We start from the raw sequence: 20,636 nt of genomic DNA on the forward strand, positions 1-20,636 counted from the left end.
CATGCAGGACCTGCTGCATGAGGTCACGAAGCACCTGAGCAGAGAAGAGTGGGTGGACTGTTGGGGGATGAGGGAGGTGCATCTTCCCACAGCGCTCAGAATTTGCCCTTGCAAATGGCAGAGGGTGGCAGGGGATGGGGTGCTCCTGCTTGATGGGCATTTCTTGGGCTTTAGGGTGATTTTCTCAGACTTGGGTTCTCAGCGGACCCAAGTAATCAGACTGACATCTCTTGTGTATGGGATGGAATGGGCTCAAAGTTTCCCTCCAGCAACTTCCAATGCCCCACCCTTCCTATGTCAAGAATTTCTGGGCACAGAGAGGGTCTTATGTACCAGGCTGTAAGCTGACCTTGTCTTGCGTTCCTCCAGTTCTGGACAGCCTGCGCCCCTGCCGTCAGACCAAGGAGACCCTGTGGGAGGCCTTTGGTCTGTGAACTTCACCGTTGTGAGGCCGAGAAGGTGGGGATACAGCCAGAAACACCTTGGTGAATCCAGGAGGGGCTAGAAATAGGAATATTGCTACTCTCTGAGCTTGCCCAAGATTCGATGGCTTGAGGAAAATTAATTGGGACTCACACTGATTAATAGAGACCTGCACTGGTGACAGGGAATTAGGAACTAGGATTGTTTTGAATTGTATTCAATAAAGTTTGTTGCCCATTCAAAACCTAAACGACTGCATTTCTCCTCATTCCTCTGGTTTGAGGATAAGTGCTAATTTGAAGGTTCTCATTTGCATGCTTTAACTTGTGCCATCTTGTAAAAAAATGATAAAAACTTTTAAATGATCATTCAATGAACAGTTAAAACTGGATGGACCAGTTTTTAGTTGCAGATGTAGCTGTTATAATTTAAAGGACATGAATCTTTTAGATCTTATTTTTAACAAATGCACTTAACCAAGCAACCCTATGGAGGTCAGGTTGTGAATCTGATTCACTTCCATGTCCTGCAGTGCAAAAATGCAATTGGAACCAAAATCCAAGGGGTCAAGTGCCCAGGGGAGGCACCCTGAGATGGAGCAGCAAATGGTGCTCCCCACCCCCCGCTCCAAGTCAGGGTGTACGGTATCCCAAGGCCAGCCAAGTTATTAGAGTAATAAATTAAATAACTAACAATTTGCTGCCCCTTCATTAGACTCAGAATCAGCAGCCCGAGACAGCTACAATTATGAAGCCATCATGAATCTTTTAAGTCTCAAAATCCCCAAACTGTTTTTAATGGGTCAACATGCCACCCTCCTGGGAGTGGAAATGGCAAACCTCAACCAAAGCCTTCCTGGAGCAAGGAGGGAAGTAGTACGAAGGTCCATGCTAGGGCTGGAGCCAGGTATGCTTGCTACTAGAGCGGCAAGCGGGGTGGACCAAGAAGCAGAGAGGGGAGATACGTCTGCGTTGAGATTACCCTGCAAGTGAAAAGCAGGGAATTTTCATCTCAGCAGGGCCAATGACAGCCTATGGAGGATCACAGCTGGCGCCCCAGCCTCAGCAAGAAGAAGGTGCTCTGTGCCATAGACTACAGATAGACTACAGATCAGACTACAGATGAGCTCCGTCAGGAGAAGGGCAAACTTGCCCTGGATGGGACCAAGACTGGCTCACAATCTTACTGTGCTGAACAGCACTGTGTTGACCACAAGTAGCGATGTCCTAAAAACCTCATCCCCACCACCTTTATAGAATCGTATGATAGTAGAGTTGGAAGGGGCCTATGAGGCCATCTGGTCCAACCCCCTCGCTTCCCTTCCCCACTTTCAGCGTTCAACTGGCCAAATTCCTACTCCTAACTGCCATTCCGCGCTCCCCCTCCCATTTCCCTTAACATTCCACACTCCCCCTCCCACAACACGACCCCACAAGCCCCACCCCCTCCTCACATTCCGATTCCGCCGAAGCCAAAATTCCATGCCTGCCCTGAGGGTGCTCAGATGGCCCTTCCCTCAGCATTCCGCACCCACTGCCAGGTCCTGCACACCTGGAATTGAGAGGAAGGGTTTCCAAGCCAGCGTTTGCCCCTTCCAGGACTGCACGAGCCTCAGAGCCTCTCCTTTTAGGAAGGTCCTGGCTGAATTGGACCCGCCATGCTGAACACTGCCTGGCAGCCCAATATGACCTCTGACCCATGGTTTGGTGACCCTCCCATTGCTGCTGCCTGCCATGGACTGAAACAGCCCCGGAGGGATTAAGCCCCTCCTCCTGGCAAACCATAACAAACTTTATAACTTTTATAAGTGATTTATTTATTTATTGCATTTTTATACTGCCCAATAGCCGAAGCTCCCTGGGCGGTTCACAAAAATACTAAAACCATTCCAAGTATAAAACAACAGTATAAAAACATGATATAAAATACAACATGAAAGCACAATCAGGAAAAAAGCAGCAGCGGTGCAGAAATACAAATATAAAACAGCAAAGTTAAAATTAATTTATAGACTGTTAAAATGCTGAAAGAATAAAAAGGTCTTCACCTGGTGTCTGAAAGAAAATACTGTAGGTCCCAGGCAAACTTCCTAGGGAGCTCATTCCACAGCTGGGGTGCCATAGCAGAGAAGGCCTTCCTCCTGGTAGCCACCTGCCTCACTTCCTTTGGCAGGGGCCCACAGAGAAGGACCCCTGAGGATGACCCCTGAGGCAGGTACATACGGGAGGAGGTGTTCCTTCAGATAGCCTGGCCCCAAGCCGTTTAGGGCTTTAAATGTTCATACCAGCACTTTGAATCGGACCTGGACCTGGACTGGCAGCCAGTGAAGCTGGAAAAGGACTGGCTTGATGTGGTCTCGTTGGCCAGTCCCTGTTAGTAAACATGCTGCCCTGTTTTGTACCAGTTGAAGTTTCTGGACCGTTTTCAAAGGCAGCCCCACGTATAATGCATTGCAGTAATCCAAACAAGAGGTTATCAGAGCATGGATAACTGTAGCTAAGCTATCTCTGTCCAGATAAGGGCGCAGCTGGTATGTCAGCCTAAGCTGATAAAAGGTGCTCTTTGCCACTGACTTCACCTGAGCGTCAAGTGACAGTTCTGGATCGAAGAGCACCCCCAAACTACGGACCCGATCCTTTAGGGGTAGTGCAACCCCGCCCAGAACAGGGTGAACATCACCTAGCAGGACAGGTGAACCACCCGCTAACAGTACCTCTGTCTTGAGTCTCAGTTTATTGGCCCTCATCCAGTCCATTACCGTGCTCAGGCACTGATTCAGGACAGCCACTGCCTCACCTGGGTTTGATGAAAAGGAGAGGCAGAGCAGGGGGTCATCCGCACATTGATGACACCTCAACCCACATCTCCGGAAAACCTCTCCCAGCGGTTTCATGTAAATGTTAAACAGCATAGGAGATAAAATAGAGCCCTGGGGAACCCCATGGCCTAAATACCTTGGCACAGAGCAATAATCCCCCAGCACCACCACCTTCTGGAATCGGCCATACAAGTAGAACACAGGGCCTCCAACTCCCAGCCCAGCCCACTTATCCAGAAGGATACCAGGGTTGATGCTATCGAAAGCCGCTGAGAGGTCCAAGGGAATCCACCGTGTTGCACTCCCCCTGTCCCTCTCCCGGCAAAGGTCATCCCACAGGGTGACCAAGGCAGTCTCCGTTCCAAAGCCAGGCCTGAAGCCCGATGGAAAAGCATCTAGATAATCCATTTCATTCAAGAGTGCCTGGAGATGCTTGCCTTTGCTTCCTTTCCCCTTAAAGATGCCACATCTTTAAGACTGTCTTGTTTTTAATCTGTATACAATGCTTTAATACATTTTAGAAACTTTATTATTATTATTATTAATAATAATAATAATAATGCTGATGATGTGGCTGCTGGGATTTACTCTGCTTGGTGGGCAACACGTTGTGAAAACTGAAGAAGAACGCCCTGCTTGGAAGATGGCACACATGTTCTCTCTCTCTGGGTCCCTGCCTGGAAGGCTAAATGTTTTCTTCTTTTTTCTTCTCCTGGCCTGGCTCTTGTCCCTTTGACAAAGGCTTGACATGCATAAATGTAGAAGGTGAAGCTTTTCTTGGTATGGAGATAAAGTGAGATAACATTTCCATGTCTTTGTTTTCTGTATGTGAGGCTGTGTGCAGGAGCCGGGTCAGTCAAAGAGTTGGCAGCTTTGCTACTGGTTGTGCCCCATGACCACCCTGGGCCCTGAGAAGGCCACCGTACGTGTATTGGTTCGAAATGTGGCAGTTGCTGCTCTGCCGCCCAGTCCCGGGTGTGTTTACACGGTTGCCGGGTCGCTGAGGTTCCGATCCAGCCCACCCCATTCCGAAGTGTCCGTTGTTGCTCTTTGAATTTCTGGACGTCGTTGCAGGCAGAAGCGCCGTTGCATCGCTCCTGCCAGCGCTCCGCTCCGCTCCGCTTGCCTGCACCTGAGCGCCACCTCCGCCTCAGAGATGGCCGTCAAGACGAGGTCCAGAGTGAGTGTTGACCCCCTTCCCCTGGGAGCCAAAGAGGTTTGTTGGGAATTGGGCTCTGGGGCTGGTTGGCTGTCGGATCAGGGCACTCTGGGATGGGGCCCATCGTGCCCACTTTGGGGTGGCCCAGGTGGCCACAACCCCTCTCTCCCCTTCCCCTCTGACCGGGGGGGGGGGCATTTCTTCCCTCCTCTTTCTGCAGGAAAGGGAGCCGGGATGTCCCCTCAGCCTCCTGGACATCCTCGGAGAAGGAGATCCCCTGGCTTCGGTGAGGTAGGATATGCTGCTCCCAACCTCTGCTTCACACGGCTTAAGTGCCACTGCCGTCTCCTTACGTCAGCCCCCAAAGCCAGGGCCCCATGGACAAGGAGCTTGCCGTCTCGGTCGGCCTTCCCCAACCTGGCACCCTTTGGCTGGGGGACATGGGCAGAGGAGGGGGAGAGGCAAGGGGAGGAAGGGGTCCCGCGGAGCCAGTGCCATGCCTTGGGGGTCAAATGATGCCAGAGGGCTTGCGCTGGAAGCCCTAGGTAAGGACCACTCCCACAAACATGCCGCCCATACCGATGTGGCAGTGAGTCCCTCAAGAGAATCAGCTCTCTGGGGTGCAAGCGGTGGGGTTGGCCGTTGCCTTGCTGGGCTCCCCGTAGCCTGCTTCAAGGTGTACGGCTGTCCACTGCTGGAAGCAAGGTGCTGGGCCCTTGGGCCGACCCAGCAGGGCTCTTCCTGTCTTTCCACATTCTCAGGGCTTGTGCCTTTTTCTCCCCGCAGTGACCTGGAGCCAGAAGGATGTGGCGCTGAAGAGCCCATGGAGGTGAAGGAAGAGGGATCCCCTTCTGGAGACGTAAGCATACAGCAGGCCGGCTGCTTTGCCCAGGTTGCCCAAGGGGAAGGATGGGCGTCCCTTTGATGCTAACCCTGGTGCTGCTGCTGGGGATGACGACGACGAAGAGACACACCCACAAACAAACCTACAAACACACACAAGTCCCTGCCGTACAGGAGCACACATGCAGACCCACACCTACGGAGCCCAAATAGTATATGCACAAGAGCACGCGAAACCCAGACCATACACAGACACCAAACCCCCCAAATATGCACACACAAATACACTATACCACACAAAAGCACACACACACAACCCCAATCATACACACACAGAGACTCCAAACCCCCAAATCATACACTCACGCAGCCCTAATATTACAAACACAAAACCCAAGCTATACACACACAAACACAACTATTCAACACACAAACACACGCAACTCACAAAGCATAAACATAGCCATAGAAACCCCAAATTTTACACACACGTTTCTCAAGCTATACACTCCCCCAAATGTACACACACAAAGCCGTACACAATCTCCTTGGTGTTGGTGGTGATGATGAAGATACCCACACACCCACACAAGTCCCTGCCACACCCACACACAATCCCCAAATTGTATATACACAAGAGCACATATACCCCAAACCATAAACACTCACGCACAAATCTCAAATCATACACAAACCTGAAATCATACACACACACACACACAAAGCCCACATCACACACACACAAACACACAACCTCCAAACCACCCACATGGATGCACACGGAGACTCCACAGCATACGTACACAAGCACACACACAGGCCTCTGACTCTTGGGGACTCCAAGACGGCTCCACTCCACTGGCCCCCTTGACTCCGCCTCTTGTGCCCCCCCACACACACGTACAAACCTCCAGACCACACACAAGATACACAAGCACAAACCTTTGGGGTGTACTGTTTACCATGGCAAAGCGATGAGCTGTGGTTCCCTGGCAGTGGGGGGACAGCAGCCCTGGCCTCTTCCCCTCTGGCCCGGCCTCCTTGGAAGGGCTCTGGGGCATTTCAGCGAGGGGCCCTCCCCAGCCCTCCCCCCCCCCCAGCTGAGCCCCTGCTCCTGAAGGGGACTCCCACCCCGGGAGGAAATGCCAGAAACGGCCACCCCACATTCGCCCCACCCCACATTCGCCTCCTTCTGCATCCGGAGGCGGAGGAGTCTCCCCAGGAAAGACGCCAAGGCCTCCGGCTGCAAGAGGCCTGCCGGCCTTCTCCCTCCCCATGCCGAAGGCTCAAAGCCCAAGGGAACCTGGCCCTGGCCCTGGCCCTGGGGGGCCCAAACCCTCCCTTCCTCTTGAACGCGGGCCCGGACTCTGCCTCCAGGCGGACCTCTGTCCTCCATGTCCTCCACACCCGTCGGCCTCTTCTCTCGTTCCTTCCTTCCCAGAGCGATGACACCCTGGCCGACATCAGCAGCATCGAGGACGAGGAGTGGGACCTCCCCCCCGAGGCAGCCAGGTAGCCTGTCCTCCGCGGAAGGGCGCTTCAGGCGGTGGAGGGCTGGGAGCACCTTCCCCCAGAGGTTCCAGGGGGATCCAGGGGCGGGGCGGGAGGAGAACACTTCGGAGGGGACTTGGTTCACCCTCCCCATGCTGCAACTGGGGGCCAGCCAGAGGAGCTGACTGAGCACAGCCCAAAGGGAGTCTGTCTTCACACTCCGATTGGCCTACCTGTGGAACTCACTGCCACAGGACGGGATGGCCGTTCGCTTTAAAAGGAAGGAGGCGCATCCATGGTGGGACTGGGCAAGCTCCGCCCTTCTCTATACCAAGCAGGTGTCGGGACGAACCCAGGGGGTGGGGTGGCCGTGGGATGTTGCCTTTGCTCCTTCCTTGGGGGCTTCCCAGTTCTCAGAAGCGTCCGGAAGGCCACCGTAGAAGACGGTGGATCTCGGGTCCCATCCAGCCAGGCTCTTTGGAGCTCCTGAGGGTCATTTCCCGCCCAGCTTCGAAATCCAGGCCCCTCCCTCCCTCCCTGCCTCCCTCCCTGCCTCCCTCCCTGCCTGCCCCAAGTGCTCTGCCTTCCCTTGGGGTCTATCTAGCAATGGCTGCCTTTCCCAAGGCGGGAGCTGCCTAACCAAGCGTTCTCCTTTCCTCTCAGGGACCAGGAGGAGCAACCGCTGACGCCCAGCTGCTTACCGCCGCTGGAGGAGGTGAGGCGTGACACTCCCGGGGGAACACTGGGGGCTTCCTTTGACCCCACCACCTCTCTTACCCAGCCCCATTCCGCTCACTGGCAGCCACATCTCCGGGACAGATGTGACGTTGGCCAATCCGGGTGTCCCAACGTCAGTCCCTGCGCCTGGCTGGCCGTAGGAAGGCTCTCGGTTGGTCCAGCCTGCCTGGTGGAAGTGCAGGGAGCCTGGCCTCCTGGCCTCGGCTGGGGATCCACGAGGGGGGACCCCTGGCCCTGGCTTAGGCCCAAGGCGTCTCCTGAGCCATCACTGCACCATGACAACATCGCCACCCGTGGAAGGATGCTTCTCTGGCCCGGTTTGCGACGTTGCCGAGGTTCTGAACCGGGTTTGCAAACGCCAATGCACAACAGGGACATGGCCACAGGGGCTTCGTTGGAGGCTGCAGCCTGAATCCGTGCTCAGCTCTTCATCTGATGGCCCCACAAGGACTTCAGGCATGCCGCTCTTTCCTGAGGTCGAGAGAGGGCCGGCTTTCTTCTCTTGAGTAGCGCTCATTCTAACGCTCCTTGCAAGAGGGCCGTCGATGTGAGCTGGCTCTGTGTGGCATGACGGGGCGCTCCAGGTGGAGCAGGCCCTGAGGCTGGCTTTGCCTGCCCCCTTGCCCCTCCATGGCCATCTCCCCATCCTCTTCCAAGTTGGCTTCCCTGATCCCCAATATGGAGCATTCACATGTTCTTTGGATTTCCAGACAGACCATGTGGACCAGCAGGAGGCCGAAGAGGCAAGGACGGGGGACAAGGGATGCCTGGGATTGCAGCTCCCTCGGGTGTCCCCAGAAGACGCCACCCTGAGCCCCAGCTGCCTAGGGCCGGTCAACCTGGCAGAGGTAAGGCCTGAAAGCCCTGCGAGGAGTGGTAGGACTTCCTTCCACGCCACCGCCTCTCCTGCCCACCTTTTCCCGCTCCCGGAACGTCCTCTCCTGGCCGGACGTGGAGATGGCCAACGGTCCTGTTGGGATTCGGGCACATCTGTGGGAAATCTCAAGAGGTGCCCAACATCATTTCCTCACTGAAACATCCACACTGACCCCTCACATTTTCTTGGGGTTTGGGTTTGCAGAAGGCGGCGGCCCAGGAGAGGATGGACGACATTTCATTCTTCCTGAACACCATGGAAAACCAGGTAGGCAGCTCTGAACATGGCACCTACATTATATGCTTTTAGACGCCAGGTGAAGACCTTTTTATTCTCCCAGCATTTTAACAGTCTATAAATAAATTTTAACTTGGTGTTTTAAATTTGTAATTTTGCATTGCTGCTGTTTTTATCTGGTTGAGCTTTTTTATATTATATTTTATATTATGGTTTTATACTGTTGCTTTATACTTTGAATGTTTTTAATTTTTGTGAACCGCCCAGAGAGCTCCGGCTATTGGGCGGTATAGAAATGAAATAAATAAATAAATAAACCAACATACGTCAACAGGGACGCCCAGAGCGCCCCCTCCCCTCCCCAGTGCCCCTTTCTCCCAGCACCCTCTGGGCCCAGCCCCTTTCAAAGGGTTTCCTGGCCTGCACATGTGAATCCATGACACCGACATGCGGCCCCCGCTGAAGAGAACCCTTCCTTGGCCCCAGGGGCCGTTTTCTCTCGAGGCCTCGCCTGCCTGCAGCTCCAGGCCCCTCCCCTCCCTTCGCCCCACAGGTTCCAGCGGACCTAAGGGGAGTTCCCCCCAAGAGCACTCAGGGCAGGGATTTCCCATTGGCATCATCCAGCAGCCATCTTACGTCGCCTCTGCTTAGATGTAGGAGCCGCCTGGGACAATGCCGGCAGAGATGTTCGGAAACCTTGGGAGTTTTGCTTCCATTCAGCCCTTCAGCCCCCTCGCTGTTTGCAAAGGCTCTGGGTGGCCAGCCTGCCTTCGGCAACATTTGGGGACAGGACAACCAGGGGGGGGGGGGCAGCGGCAGAGTCCAACCCCTGAGGGTCAACAGATCCCAGACTGGGGAGGAGGGCGGTGGGGAGATCCCCATTCCCAGGAGCCCCGGTGACGAGTCCCAATCTCCTCCTCTCCTCAGGCAGAAGCCACGAGGACCATCGGCAGGATCATCCAGTCCACGGATGACGTCACGGCACTGGAGGCCCGGTTCCCGGAACTTCTGCTGGCCTTGGTGAATAACATCATGCAAGCCGCCGGCCTGCAGAGGACGTCCGAGGGATCCGAGAGCCAAGACACCGGCTCCCTGCCTCCTAAGTAAGTCACGGCACAGGGAAATCAGGGGCAGAAGGGGCCTGGTCTCCCCATGCTTCAGTGGGCACAGGAAAGGCCCCCTGCTCCACGTTCCTCGGCAGTGGAGATGTTTGGGGCAGGGAGGCGTCCTCTGGGCACGAGGGCCCTTCTCCCGAGACATGCCATTTCCTGGCTGAAAAGGCCCCCTTCGCCCGGGCAAGCGGTGCCTCGGTGACTCTGGCCTCCCCCTCTCCTCTGCAGAGAAACAACAGCCATCATGCGGATGCTGCTGAAGCGGGCGGCAGCACACGTGGCGGTGGACCCAGTCTGCTGGTACAACTTGTGCCGCCCTAAGACCTGCCTGGACGGAGTGGCCGTCCTGGTGAGGTAAGAGGGAGCGTGGCGCCTTTTGTCCGAGGGGGCCCGGAGGTCAGCCCCTCCTGCTCTCCGCGAGGACGTTCCCTCGCAGTCAGCCGGGGCTCTTGTGTGTTGCAGGACCCTCCTCACAGCATCGCCCTCCACGCAGCAGGGCCTCCAGGAACACCTGAGGTCCCTCATGGAGAGAGAAGAACCCACGGAGCATGCGGTGGCAGCGGTGGCCTTCTTCATCGAGGTAGGAGCAGCCGTCGCCCGCGAGAGAGACTGGGCAGGGCTTGTACTGGAGAGGCCGGGGGGCCCAAGCCAGTCTTTCCCGGGGGCCACAGGGGCCCAGCTGCAGCTGGAGATGGAGGAGTGCAGGGCGGGAATCCAGCTGGGTGGGTGCTCAGGGAGCGGAGGTTGTGCCAGTCTCTCTCGGCTGCCCGTGCGGCCTCGTCTTAACGCTGGCGGGGGCTGCTGCTGGGCCCTAATCCGGGCATAGGAGGATCAGAGAGGATCACCCAAAGGGGCTGGAAGTCAGGCCAGGAGTCAGGCAGGCGAGGGTCCAAGCATTAGAGGGGCAGAAGCAGTCCGTGGGACGGGGCCCAGAAAACGGGGTTCCCGCACCTCCCCTTGTGGGAGCAGAGCAGCCTCCTCCTCCTCCTCCTGGAGAGGCCTGGTTCCTGGGCGAGGCTGGCTGTTCCTCCTGTGCTCCCGCTGAGGTTTGGACATGGAGGGTGGGGAGGGGACACCCACAGCCCCTGCAGGGGCAAAGCGACGTGCAGCGTGGCGGAGGTGAGCTGATGCGCTCAGGGCTGGAGCACCCAGGCCATCGCCTCTCAGTGGGGCTCCAGGTATTGATGTGGTTTCTGCTGGCTCCCTCCGTTTCAGCTGCTGCTCAACGACACGTGCCCTGTCTCCCTGGAGAAGACCTGGCCGCTCCTCGCAGGCTGGCTGGCGCACCCCAGTCAGACCGCCTTCCAGCTGAGCAGGAAGGGCCTTCTCCACCTCTACGTCAGCTGTAAGAGGGTAAGTGGCAGCAGCCACACACGAGCCCAGGAGTGGCTCTCGCCCTTCCTACTGAGGGACTGCCACTCTTCGTGCACCCACGGCTAAGGGGGCCCCTACGTGGCACCCCCCCACACACACACTCACTTTCCCAGCGGTTCCTCTGTCTCCGTCTGCTGGCTTTATTTCTGGGCAATAACCGAAGTAGCAGGATGGCAGACCGGGCCCCGGGTTCGACAGCTCCTGTCGCATCCAGGGTATTGCAGCCGAGGGAGGGGTTTCTTGATGCTTCCCTCTCCGTAGCCAGCTCATGGTGGGATCAGGCGGGATCCTTTCCATTTTATTGCACTTTTCCAGCGGAACTTTGTCCCTGAAAGTGCTCGGTGTTCTTACCCCTGTGGTATCCCAGCGGGTGGCTGGAAGTTCCAGGGAGGACTCTTGGCTCAGAGCGAATGCAGGGCTTTCCTCACAAGGGAGTCATCTGGTCTCACCCGGAGGGCAACCTCTTAGGAGATAGGACAGGATCCTCCTTCTCTCCCCGCAGAGGAAGAGGCCCGAGGAATTCATCCAGGGCATACTTGGGTCCTTTGACGGAGACGCCACCTTGGCGGCCCTGGACTTTGCCCAGCAGCTGTGGCGCCACCTCCCTGAGCAAGAACAGGTGCCTCTGAACGCTCCGCTGGCTGCCCAGGTCTGCCTTCTTTTCCACCACGTGAGTATTGCACGCCAGCCCTCGAGGGGCGCTCCGTCCAGCACAGAAGCTGGGGCAGGCGTGACCGACGGAGACTCAGCCCCGGGCCCCGTCACTCGGATTCTCATCGGTTGGGGAAGAGGGCATCTCCGTGGTGACAGAGGCGAGGAAACGATTCTGATGTTCCTCTTTGTTCCTTCTTCGTAGGAGTCGGCTCAGGTCCGAAAGGCAGCCCTGCATTACTACCGGGTTCTTCTGCAGCACCAGGAACCTCATGAGGAGAGGAGGTGGAAGGTCACAGACCTCATAGCGGCCCTGATGCATGTGGAGGACGAGGACGAGGCCGTGGCAGAGGTGAGGCCCCTCCGTGCCCCTCCAAAGGGCTTCTGGCTCCCCCACGGCAAACGTCCTCCGTGGCTCTTGCGGCTATTCACCCATGGATGTCACTCCTGGGGGTCTCAGCTCCTTAGTCTCTGTGCAGGAGCCCTTCCCTGCCTGGAGATCTCTTTCTCCCCCTGCTAGCATATCATTGTCTGCTTCTGTTCCTTTGAAGGCAGCGAAGGACATCGCCCGGCGCCTGACGGAGGACCTGCAGTGGGACCTGCCCTGGCACGTTCTGGCGAGGGAACCCTTCAGCCTGCAGGAGCTGCTGCACAAGATCTCGAAGCGACTGGTAAGAGCCCTTCTCGGTCCCGCTCAGGCAAGAGGGGGGGGCGGGGAGGGGGGACGACTTCCCAGAGGGCTCAGCGTTTGCGCTTTCCCGTGTCATCCTAGTTACGGCACTTCATGTCGAGGTGTGTGCTGGAGAGCGAGGTGTACGACATCATGACCTACTTCCGCAGCAAGCAGGCTTCAGTGAGGAGGACGGCTGCCATGTTCCTGGGTAAGGAAGCACAACCTCTGGGTCTCCCTTCGTGGACAGCCCCAGGTCAAAGGGCGGCCTCTGGCCCAGCCTTGGAGGATGTGGGGCGCCCAGGAGAGGCCTGGCTCTTTCGGCGTTTGATGGAGCGCCTGATCCTGGCTGGGCAGGACCACCTGTGCCGTTTCCCCCAAGGCCCAGTGCAAGATGCGAGCCCCTGGAGGTGTTGCTCAGGCTGCATCGGGGCTCCCAGGAATCCGAGGCCACTGGGTTCCCTCTGCGAGTGGATGGGATGCAGGCCGTGGACGTGGACAGCTCAGGTCTCCTATGGCTTCCTCCGTGTCTCTCCAGGTCACCTGATGCACAAGGATGGCAGCGTCATCATTGAATGCGTCGTCGGCACCTATCATGCTTGTAAGTGAGGAGCTGCGGGTGTGACTTCCCCCGGGTGGAAAACTGTAGGGTGCTCAGCCCACGTTCCTCCCTTTCCTTCCACTTCCCTCCCTGGGCGGATGGCGATGTGGAGGACTGCAGGGGACGGGTGCTCCCGCTGGCTGGGCATTTTGTGGCGCGTCGGTTGGTGTTCCCAGTAGGACTGCCACCTCTCAGGGCGGAAGGGGGGTCAAGGTGTCCCTCCGGCCACTTCTGAGGCCCAGCCCTTTGACGTTGTGCGCTTCAGGGCCCGGAGAGGGTCCCCTCGGTGTCGCCGGGCCTGGCTGTGAGCTGCCTTTCTCGTGCGTCCCCGCAGTTGTCGACCTCCTGATCCGCGACAAGGACCCTGCCGTCAGGAGAGTCGGCTACCGGACAGGGGACATCCTGCGGAAGAACTTCGCTCTCCACTCCCGCCGCGGTCTGCGGGCCGCCGTCCGGCGCTTCGTTTCGGGCTGTAGGCGGACGAGGTACCCGCCAGAGTATGACGACCTCCCTGCCTGATGGAATGGTAATTGGAGCAGGACGGCTGAGGGCCTGGCGGGTTGCAGGAGCCCTCCCTCCGACGGGGCTTCGCGGCCCTTGCGGTGGCTGGATTCTGCTGGGCTCCACCAGTCCGGGGCTGCGCATCCATGAGGTGGTTCTATGAGGAGGCCGAAGCGCCGAGGAACACGGAGCTTTTCCCAAGTGGATGCTGCCTTTGGGATGTTTCCTCTGGTGGAAGACAGGCGGGGCGGAGGGCTGGAGTTTTAGGGAAGGCTGGATTCCCTTCCGGTCAGGGTGCCATAGCGAGAGAGGCTTATTTCTTGCGGACGTTTCGCGTGAGGAGTAGGCTGGGAATCCACAAACCCCCTAAAGATTGCTGTTGCTTCGCTTAGCGGCTGGGAAGAGTCCTCCTCTCCCTGTCTTCGTGTCCCTGGGAAAGGCTGGCACAGCCCCAAATCTCTCCTCTCTCTGTGTGTGTCTTTCAGGAATGAGATCTCCTGGACTTCTGGCTCGGAACACCGCCTGGGAGCCATGCCGCAGCCCCCCAGGGAAGTGACGTGAGGCCGAACAGCGAGGGGGAACCTGGCTCCGCCCCCTGAGCCCATGCAGCCCCACGCCTAGTCTCAGGAGGCCCCTCCCCTGCACAAGTGACCTTCTCTGGGATCCTTTGCTGGGTCAGGAGGGGCTGTGGGGCCGCAAGGGAAGAGGAAGGAAGGTCATCTCCCCTCTCCTCCATCTGCTGGGGGGTGGAGTGCCCCCTTTTTACTCCTGAACCCCTTTCCCCTGCTCCCAAACGGCCTCCGGGCCTCCGCCCCTGCCCCCTTCCCCGCCGGGATGTGCTGCTCCTCCTCCCCTCCCTCTCCGGCAGCCAAACCCCGCGTCCCCCTTCGTTCCCTGCCGCCTTCCCCAGGCAGCGTCAGCCGCAGAGCAGCCCCGGAAGCAGAGAGGCCCCTGGGAGCCCAAGAGGCTAGTGGGAGGAGGAGGAGGAGGAGGAGGAGGAGGTCAGGTACAGGGCCGGAGCCCTTGTTGAACGCCGGTAGATTTATTAGGAATCCTTTTGGATTGTCTGTGCAAGCGGAAATCTGTGGGAAGTTCCCGTGGGACTAGCTGTCTCGCTCCCTGGTGTGGCCTTGAAGCCCGAAAGTCTCCCTGGGAACTTGGGACTCTTTTGGAAAGGAGGGGGCCCACTTTTTGAAGGTCACTTTGAATAGGCTTATAAGCGAGACTGCAGAGCTGAAAGCCTTGCTAGGTTCCATCCCTCGAGGCAAGGCCTGAAATCCCAGCTGTTTGGATTCCACCTCCGATTGGGACTTTGAAAGCACTTTGCACGTGGACGCGCTGCTATTGGGACTCTGGATTTCTAAGGACGGTGCCATGAGGAGAACTTCCAGCTTTGCAGTCTCGCTTATCAGCCCCTTCACAGCCACTTGACAGACAGGTCCTCTGACCTGAGCACCATGCCCATGTGCCAACAGGGCGGGAGCGCACAAGCCACGAAGGTGAGGCTACCATCTCAGGGACCCCTTCACTAAGGGGGCCCCACCTTTCCAAAACACTCCCGAGTTCCCAGAGAGCCTTTGGAGCTTCAAGGCCACACCAGGGAGCCAGAGAGCTACTCCCGTGGGAACTCCTACAGAGACCCGCTTGCCCAGACATCCCAGAACGATGCCTCATAAATCGCCCTACCTTCAACCAGGCCTCTGGCCTTGTACCTGGCAGAGGAGGAGAGGCGGCCAGGCCAGGGAGCAGCGGGGGTCTCTCCGGCCCCTGCCATTGCTGCTCCCCCGGTGTACGAGACGGGGTCGGTCAGGGAGCTCCTCCCGCCCTGGCTCCGCCCTCCCCTCTCCACAACTCCGAGGCTGGGGTCCCCATTGGGAGGGGGCTCTCCTCTGCTTCCTGCCCCCCAAAAGCCCAACGCTCCCACCTGTCCTGGCCCGGAGGCAACTCAGAGACATCCCTTTGCCTGCTACGGTGGGGGCCGGGGCCAGGCCCTCGCTGCGTTGTGTGCTCTCCCCCCCTCAGGAGGAGATGCACCGGGGAAGAGGATTCTCCCGGCTGCATCCGGGCCCCACCACCACCACCCAATCGCCGAGCGAACCGAGCTGGACGTGGCTTCGGCTGCCGGAGTGGGAAGGGGGGAGGAGCAGAGCCGATGAGACTGACGCCGTTTTCTGGTCCTGCAGGTGCCCCTTGCCCTGGAGCCTCCTGGGACATCGAGGGAGGAAGAAGAGGCGGTCTGGAGGATCGGGCCCAGGAAAGAAGAGGCCGTGCCGTTTGGCCCTGCTCCGCGTCTCCTCCCTCAGGCCCGTTTCCAGCCTGGCAGCCTCCGCCGGCCCTTGGTGCAGTGTGGGAGGTTCTGGTCGCCAGTTTCCATCTGGGGCCGCGTAGGAATTTCCCCCCCTCCAAGACCCACAGAGGGGGTTTTCGCCTACGCCGCACTGGCCAGGGCCGGAGCCATCAGGAGTTGAGGATGACGGGAGGCGACTGAGGACCCACACCGATTCACAGGGACCAGCACGGGCGAGAGCAGGAGCTAGGAACGGCCGATCTTTATGTAACGCTTTAAATTGTCATGAATAAACTTTGTTTCCCATTTCAAACCTGGACTGTTGCCTCGTCTCCTCGTTGCTGGGTTCTGGATGCAAAACCCCTTAGGAAGCTTTTCATTTGCGTCTTTTAGCTGTCGTCCCGAACAGATAGAATTCAGTGGAAACGTTGAGAATGATTCCTCAACCGTCACCAGAGAGTTACCTGGGCCCAGTGAGCAGCCCAGCAGCCATCTCCTGACCTGATCCGTCTCCAAAGAGCCCCAGGTGCAACGACTTCCAGCAGCCTCGTCTGGAGAGCAGTGATGAGAAGGGGGGCTTGAGCTGAGGCCTTGGAGCCCTCTGAGTCCTCGTCGCCAGCTTCAGAGAACAGGAGAGGAGGGCAGACGGAGAAGAGGCGTGTGCTGGTGTGTGTGGCAGAGAGCACTAGTTCGTTAGTGACGTTTATCCTGGAGTGTTGAAAAAGGTAAAAACTCATCAGCTGAGCCTATTGGCTGATCTACAGCACAAATTCCACCATTAATCCAATTCCTTCACACACACAAAGGTGCTTCTCCATTTTCCCATCAGGATTCCCCTAGGAAGTTTAGGTTTCCCCTGAGGCCAAAGTTTTCATTTGCATCTTTTAACTTGAAACAAATGAAAAACAATGTTGAAGATTTCTATGCTGTGATGCAATTAGTAATTAAAACAGGACAATCCAGTTTGGGTTGCAGATGTGTAGCAAAAATAGCTCGCTCCCTGGTGTACCAAGTCCAGTTCAGCACACAAGGAGGAGAGGAGGAGAAGTTTGGGTCAAACAGCGTTTATTCTGCAGAATAAAGAGGCACGGGAGCTAATTGCAGCAAAGCATGTGCCTACCTCGCAAGGGCGGTAGCTAGGTATTTACACACTACCTTCTCAGGCGGCCGCATACGCAGGCACCATCTAACAGGAACTTTCTAGCTGAAAAGAAAGTACATGGAAATACAGTCTCTGTTCTTTTGGCAGGCATCTACTAAAAGAGATAGGTACTCACTGTTCTTTAAGAGAACATTCACTTGATTTCGGTTGCCTAAGAATTTCTTGGCTTCTTAGACATTTCAATTTTGCCACATTTTGTTAGCAACTACCGTAGGTTACTCTGGTTCAGAGCTGGGCACTTCTCCAGCGGATGTAGATGATACAAAAGATATGAACCCTTTGGACTAGAGGGGCTTACGGGCATTTATTATAAAACATTCCTTGGTATTTTAGACTTTTTCTCTTTTTTAAAAAGAAATGCACTAACACAACAATCCTGTGGAGGCCGGGCCTCTTGCCAGGGCTTTCAAAAATGCAACGGTAGCCAAAATCCAAGTGGTCAGATGCCCTTAATGCCCAAAGTAGGCTGAAGATAAAGCGCCTCCTCTACCCTGCAAGTAAAGGCTCATAGTAGCCCCAGGGCAGCTAAGTTCTTATAGACATAAAGAGAGCCGGTATGGTCTGGCGGCTAAAGTGTTGGACTGGGAGTGTCCGTGACACTCATACGAATTTATTTTGTTCTAATGTTGGATCTTGTCAAACATGTCTGGCATGGTTTTCTATAGGTTCAAAAACCTTTTTGACCAGAGTTGGACATGAAAGAGTGTATTCCCCTGCGCATTGTATATTCAGGCTCTGAATATATAGGCTATCATCTCTGACACTCCAGAGGCCAAGCCATGGTCCAGAAAAATACTGACTTGAGGATAATCTTTATTTACTTGAATAGGATAACATCCAAGTCTTCGCTAGAAACTGAAACCGTGATTGTCAACTTGGGGGATTATGTCATATATGCATTAAATGTATATAATGCCTATACATTTTGGATTCCACTCTTCATTTGGAAAGTGATCCTAGTTATGATGGATTGATTTTGGCTGAAATGCAGGACCGGTTCTGGCCACATCTCTGGAGTGACTGCCTGGTTTTAGAACAGATGCTGTGATTGGGATTGCTGTGTTGACTCCATTTCTGCATGTGCCTCCTTGCCAAATAAAAGAGCCAGTTGGGTTTGCATGATCACAGAGGGGGGAAATAAACTACAGTCGCTTATTTCCCCCCGCCACGCATGCTGGTCGCATGCCGAGGGGATTTGCATAATTATTTCTCACCGGCATGGCTTGCCAGAACCCATGCGCCGTTATAGGGTTCTGGAGTGGCTTGTTAACTATGGCAACAAGCCACCCACGCCAGGTTTGCACGACACACCAAGCCATGCTAGTGAGGGTAATTATGCAAATCCCCCCAGCATGTGACCACCATGGCTTATTTCCACCTCTGTGTTTATGCGAACAGTGGCTGGATTCCCACAACACACTAACCCGCACTCAGTAATTGAGTGAGGGTTGTTGTTAACTGCGGGTTGTTCATTGAACTGTGGATTAACGTGTTGTCCGAAACCAGGACATTTCCCACAGGGCGGCTTGTTAACCATACAGTGTGGCTTAGGAACCATCCTGAACAACCCAGCAACAAACCACGGGTTCTCAAGGTGGCTTGCTCAAGGAAAATAAGTGTGGCTATGCTGGCAACCCTATGCAGGTTGGGGACAGGCTGCGAATTGTGGGACTTTTTTCTCTATCTAAACATGCACAGGACTGTGCCTTTGATCTTTAAGGTGCCACAAGACTCTTTGCTGTTTTTGATGCAACAGACTCTGGAAATTGAGAAAACATGAGTAAATGGGTTATCTTGGATCACCAATTTTTAGGGTGTTTCCAGATGAGGATTTTATTGTGCAATCGAGGATTTTATTGTTCATGGAATGTAACTGGGCGTCCAGATGACACGACCAGCAGGGGAAACTGCGCAGTAGCGGTTGTTTCCTCCGCCCCTGTGCATGCTGCTCGCGCAACCACCATTTGCTTAATCCCCTGAGCTGCATCGCAGGTTGCTGTGTCATCTGGGGCTCTCTGCCTTCGCGTCCTCATGCATGTGAGGATCCCCTTCAAACAGCAATTCATCTATCTAGGGAACGTGTTGGCGGATGGGCTCTGGCGCTGCAGTTTGGGATGAAATCCAGATCACTCCGTGCCCCAACGTCTGGCTAAAACAGCCAGCTGGGTCGGATCGGGCCTGACAGCACCAGAGTTCCTCGCCTTCTGCTTTTTCTCTGTGCTAGACAGCAGGAATGAAACTGAAGTAACGGATGGACAAAAAAATCAACAGATGGAAAACTCCGGAGGCCCCCAAAAGGGCACGCTGGATGCCTCTACCCACCTCAGTCTCCCACAGCTGTTTGGGCAAGAAGCCAGAACCCCTGGCAAATCCGTCACTTGAGGAGACCCTTGGTACCCAAACTTGGCTAAGAGAAAGCGGAGGAGGAGGAGGAGGAGGAGAAGAAGAAGAAGGAGGAGAAGAAGAAGAAGAAGAAGAAGGGCAACGACAGCTGCAGCAGAAAAAGAGCTCAGGACGTATTGCTCAGCTGTGAGGTGATCCCAGCTGCACAGCCGAAATGGACAGATGTGTAAACCAGCTGTTGCTCCAGCTGTCAGCCTTGCCCTTCTCCCATGCTTAGCGGGGCATTGTTTGCTTTTGTCTTTTAATGATTGTGTTTTTAAAGCGCCGCATTAATATTTGTGAATTTACCTGGGTTCTTCATTAGCTTATTAACTTTCTGCACCAAACTCCCAGTGAAGAACTTTTGTAGTCCATCTTCCTCCCGCCCCTGCCTGCCTCCAGCCCCCCCCCCCGCGGTCCTCTAGCCTCCAGCTAAATTGAGCCGGAAACTCCCCTCTCTCTCTTTCTCCCTCCTAATTCAGCCTTCAACGTTGGCTCTGAATTGTTTTTTCAGGCCCTGCTTCCACCTCTCAAGGGTGACATCCTATGGAAGGCTAGATTCCAGGCCAGCAGGATACATACAGAGTGATTTTCTTAAATTGTCCATTGAAGAAATATCAGCCCATCCTTTCGGACTCTCAGCCTGACAAAGGATGGTCTCCCAGCATCCATAACCGTGTCTGGTATGAAGTAGTTTTCCATTTCAGGGTAGGGTGGCCCACTTATGGACTGGCAAAAAAGAAGAAACACATCGCAGAAAAACAGGGACAAAAGAGGAAGCAGATTTTCAGAAAATCAATATATGTTCATTTACACATATAGAGGCAAATGTAGGGAAAAAATATTAGAACTGAAATAGAAATAAAATACATCTCACCATAGTGTGGAAGATGTGACCCACGCGCTTGCCTCTTCAGGCTGCTGAAGAGGTGCTAACAGTTGATGGACAATATTTGGAAAGCTTTAAAAGGGGTTAGATGAATTCATGGCAGACAAGGCGATATATACATACTGGTCCAGATGGCTGTATGCTACCTCCTGTATCAGAGGCAGTGTGGCAGCGTACACCAGTTGTTGGGGAACATCAAACCCAGTCTGTCGCGGAACATCATCAAAGCCAGGTGAGGCAGTGGCTGTTCTGAACCCGTGCCTGGGCATGTTAATGGACTGGATGAGGGCTAACAAACTGAGACTCAATCCAGACAAGACGGAGGTACTGTTAGCGGGTGGTTCATCTGTCCGGCAAGGTGATGTTTGCCCTGTCCTGGACGGGGTTGCACTCTCCCTAAAGGATCGGATCCGTAGTTTGG

Source organism: Elgaria multicarinata, chromosome 13 (assembly GCF_023053635.1).
Source record: "Elgaria multicarinata webbii isolate HBS135686 ecotype San Diego chromosome 13, rElgMul1.1.pri, whole genome shotgun sequence".
NCBI classification, from domain to species: domain Eukaryota; kingdom Metazoa; phylum Chordata; class Lepidosauria; order Squamata; family Anguidae; genus Elgaria; species Elgaria multicarinata.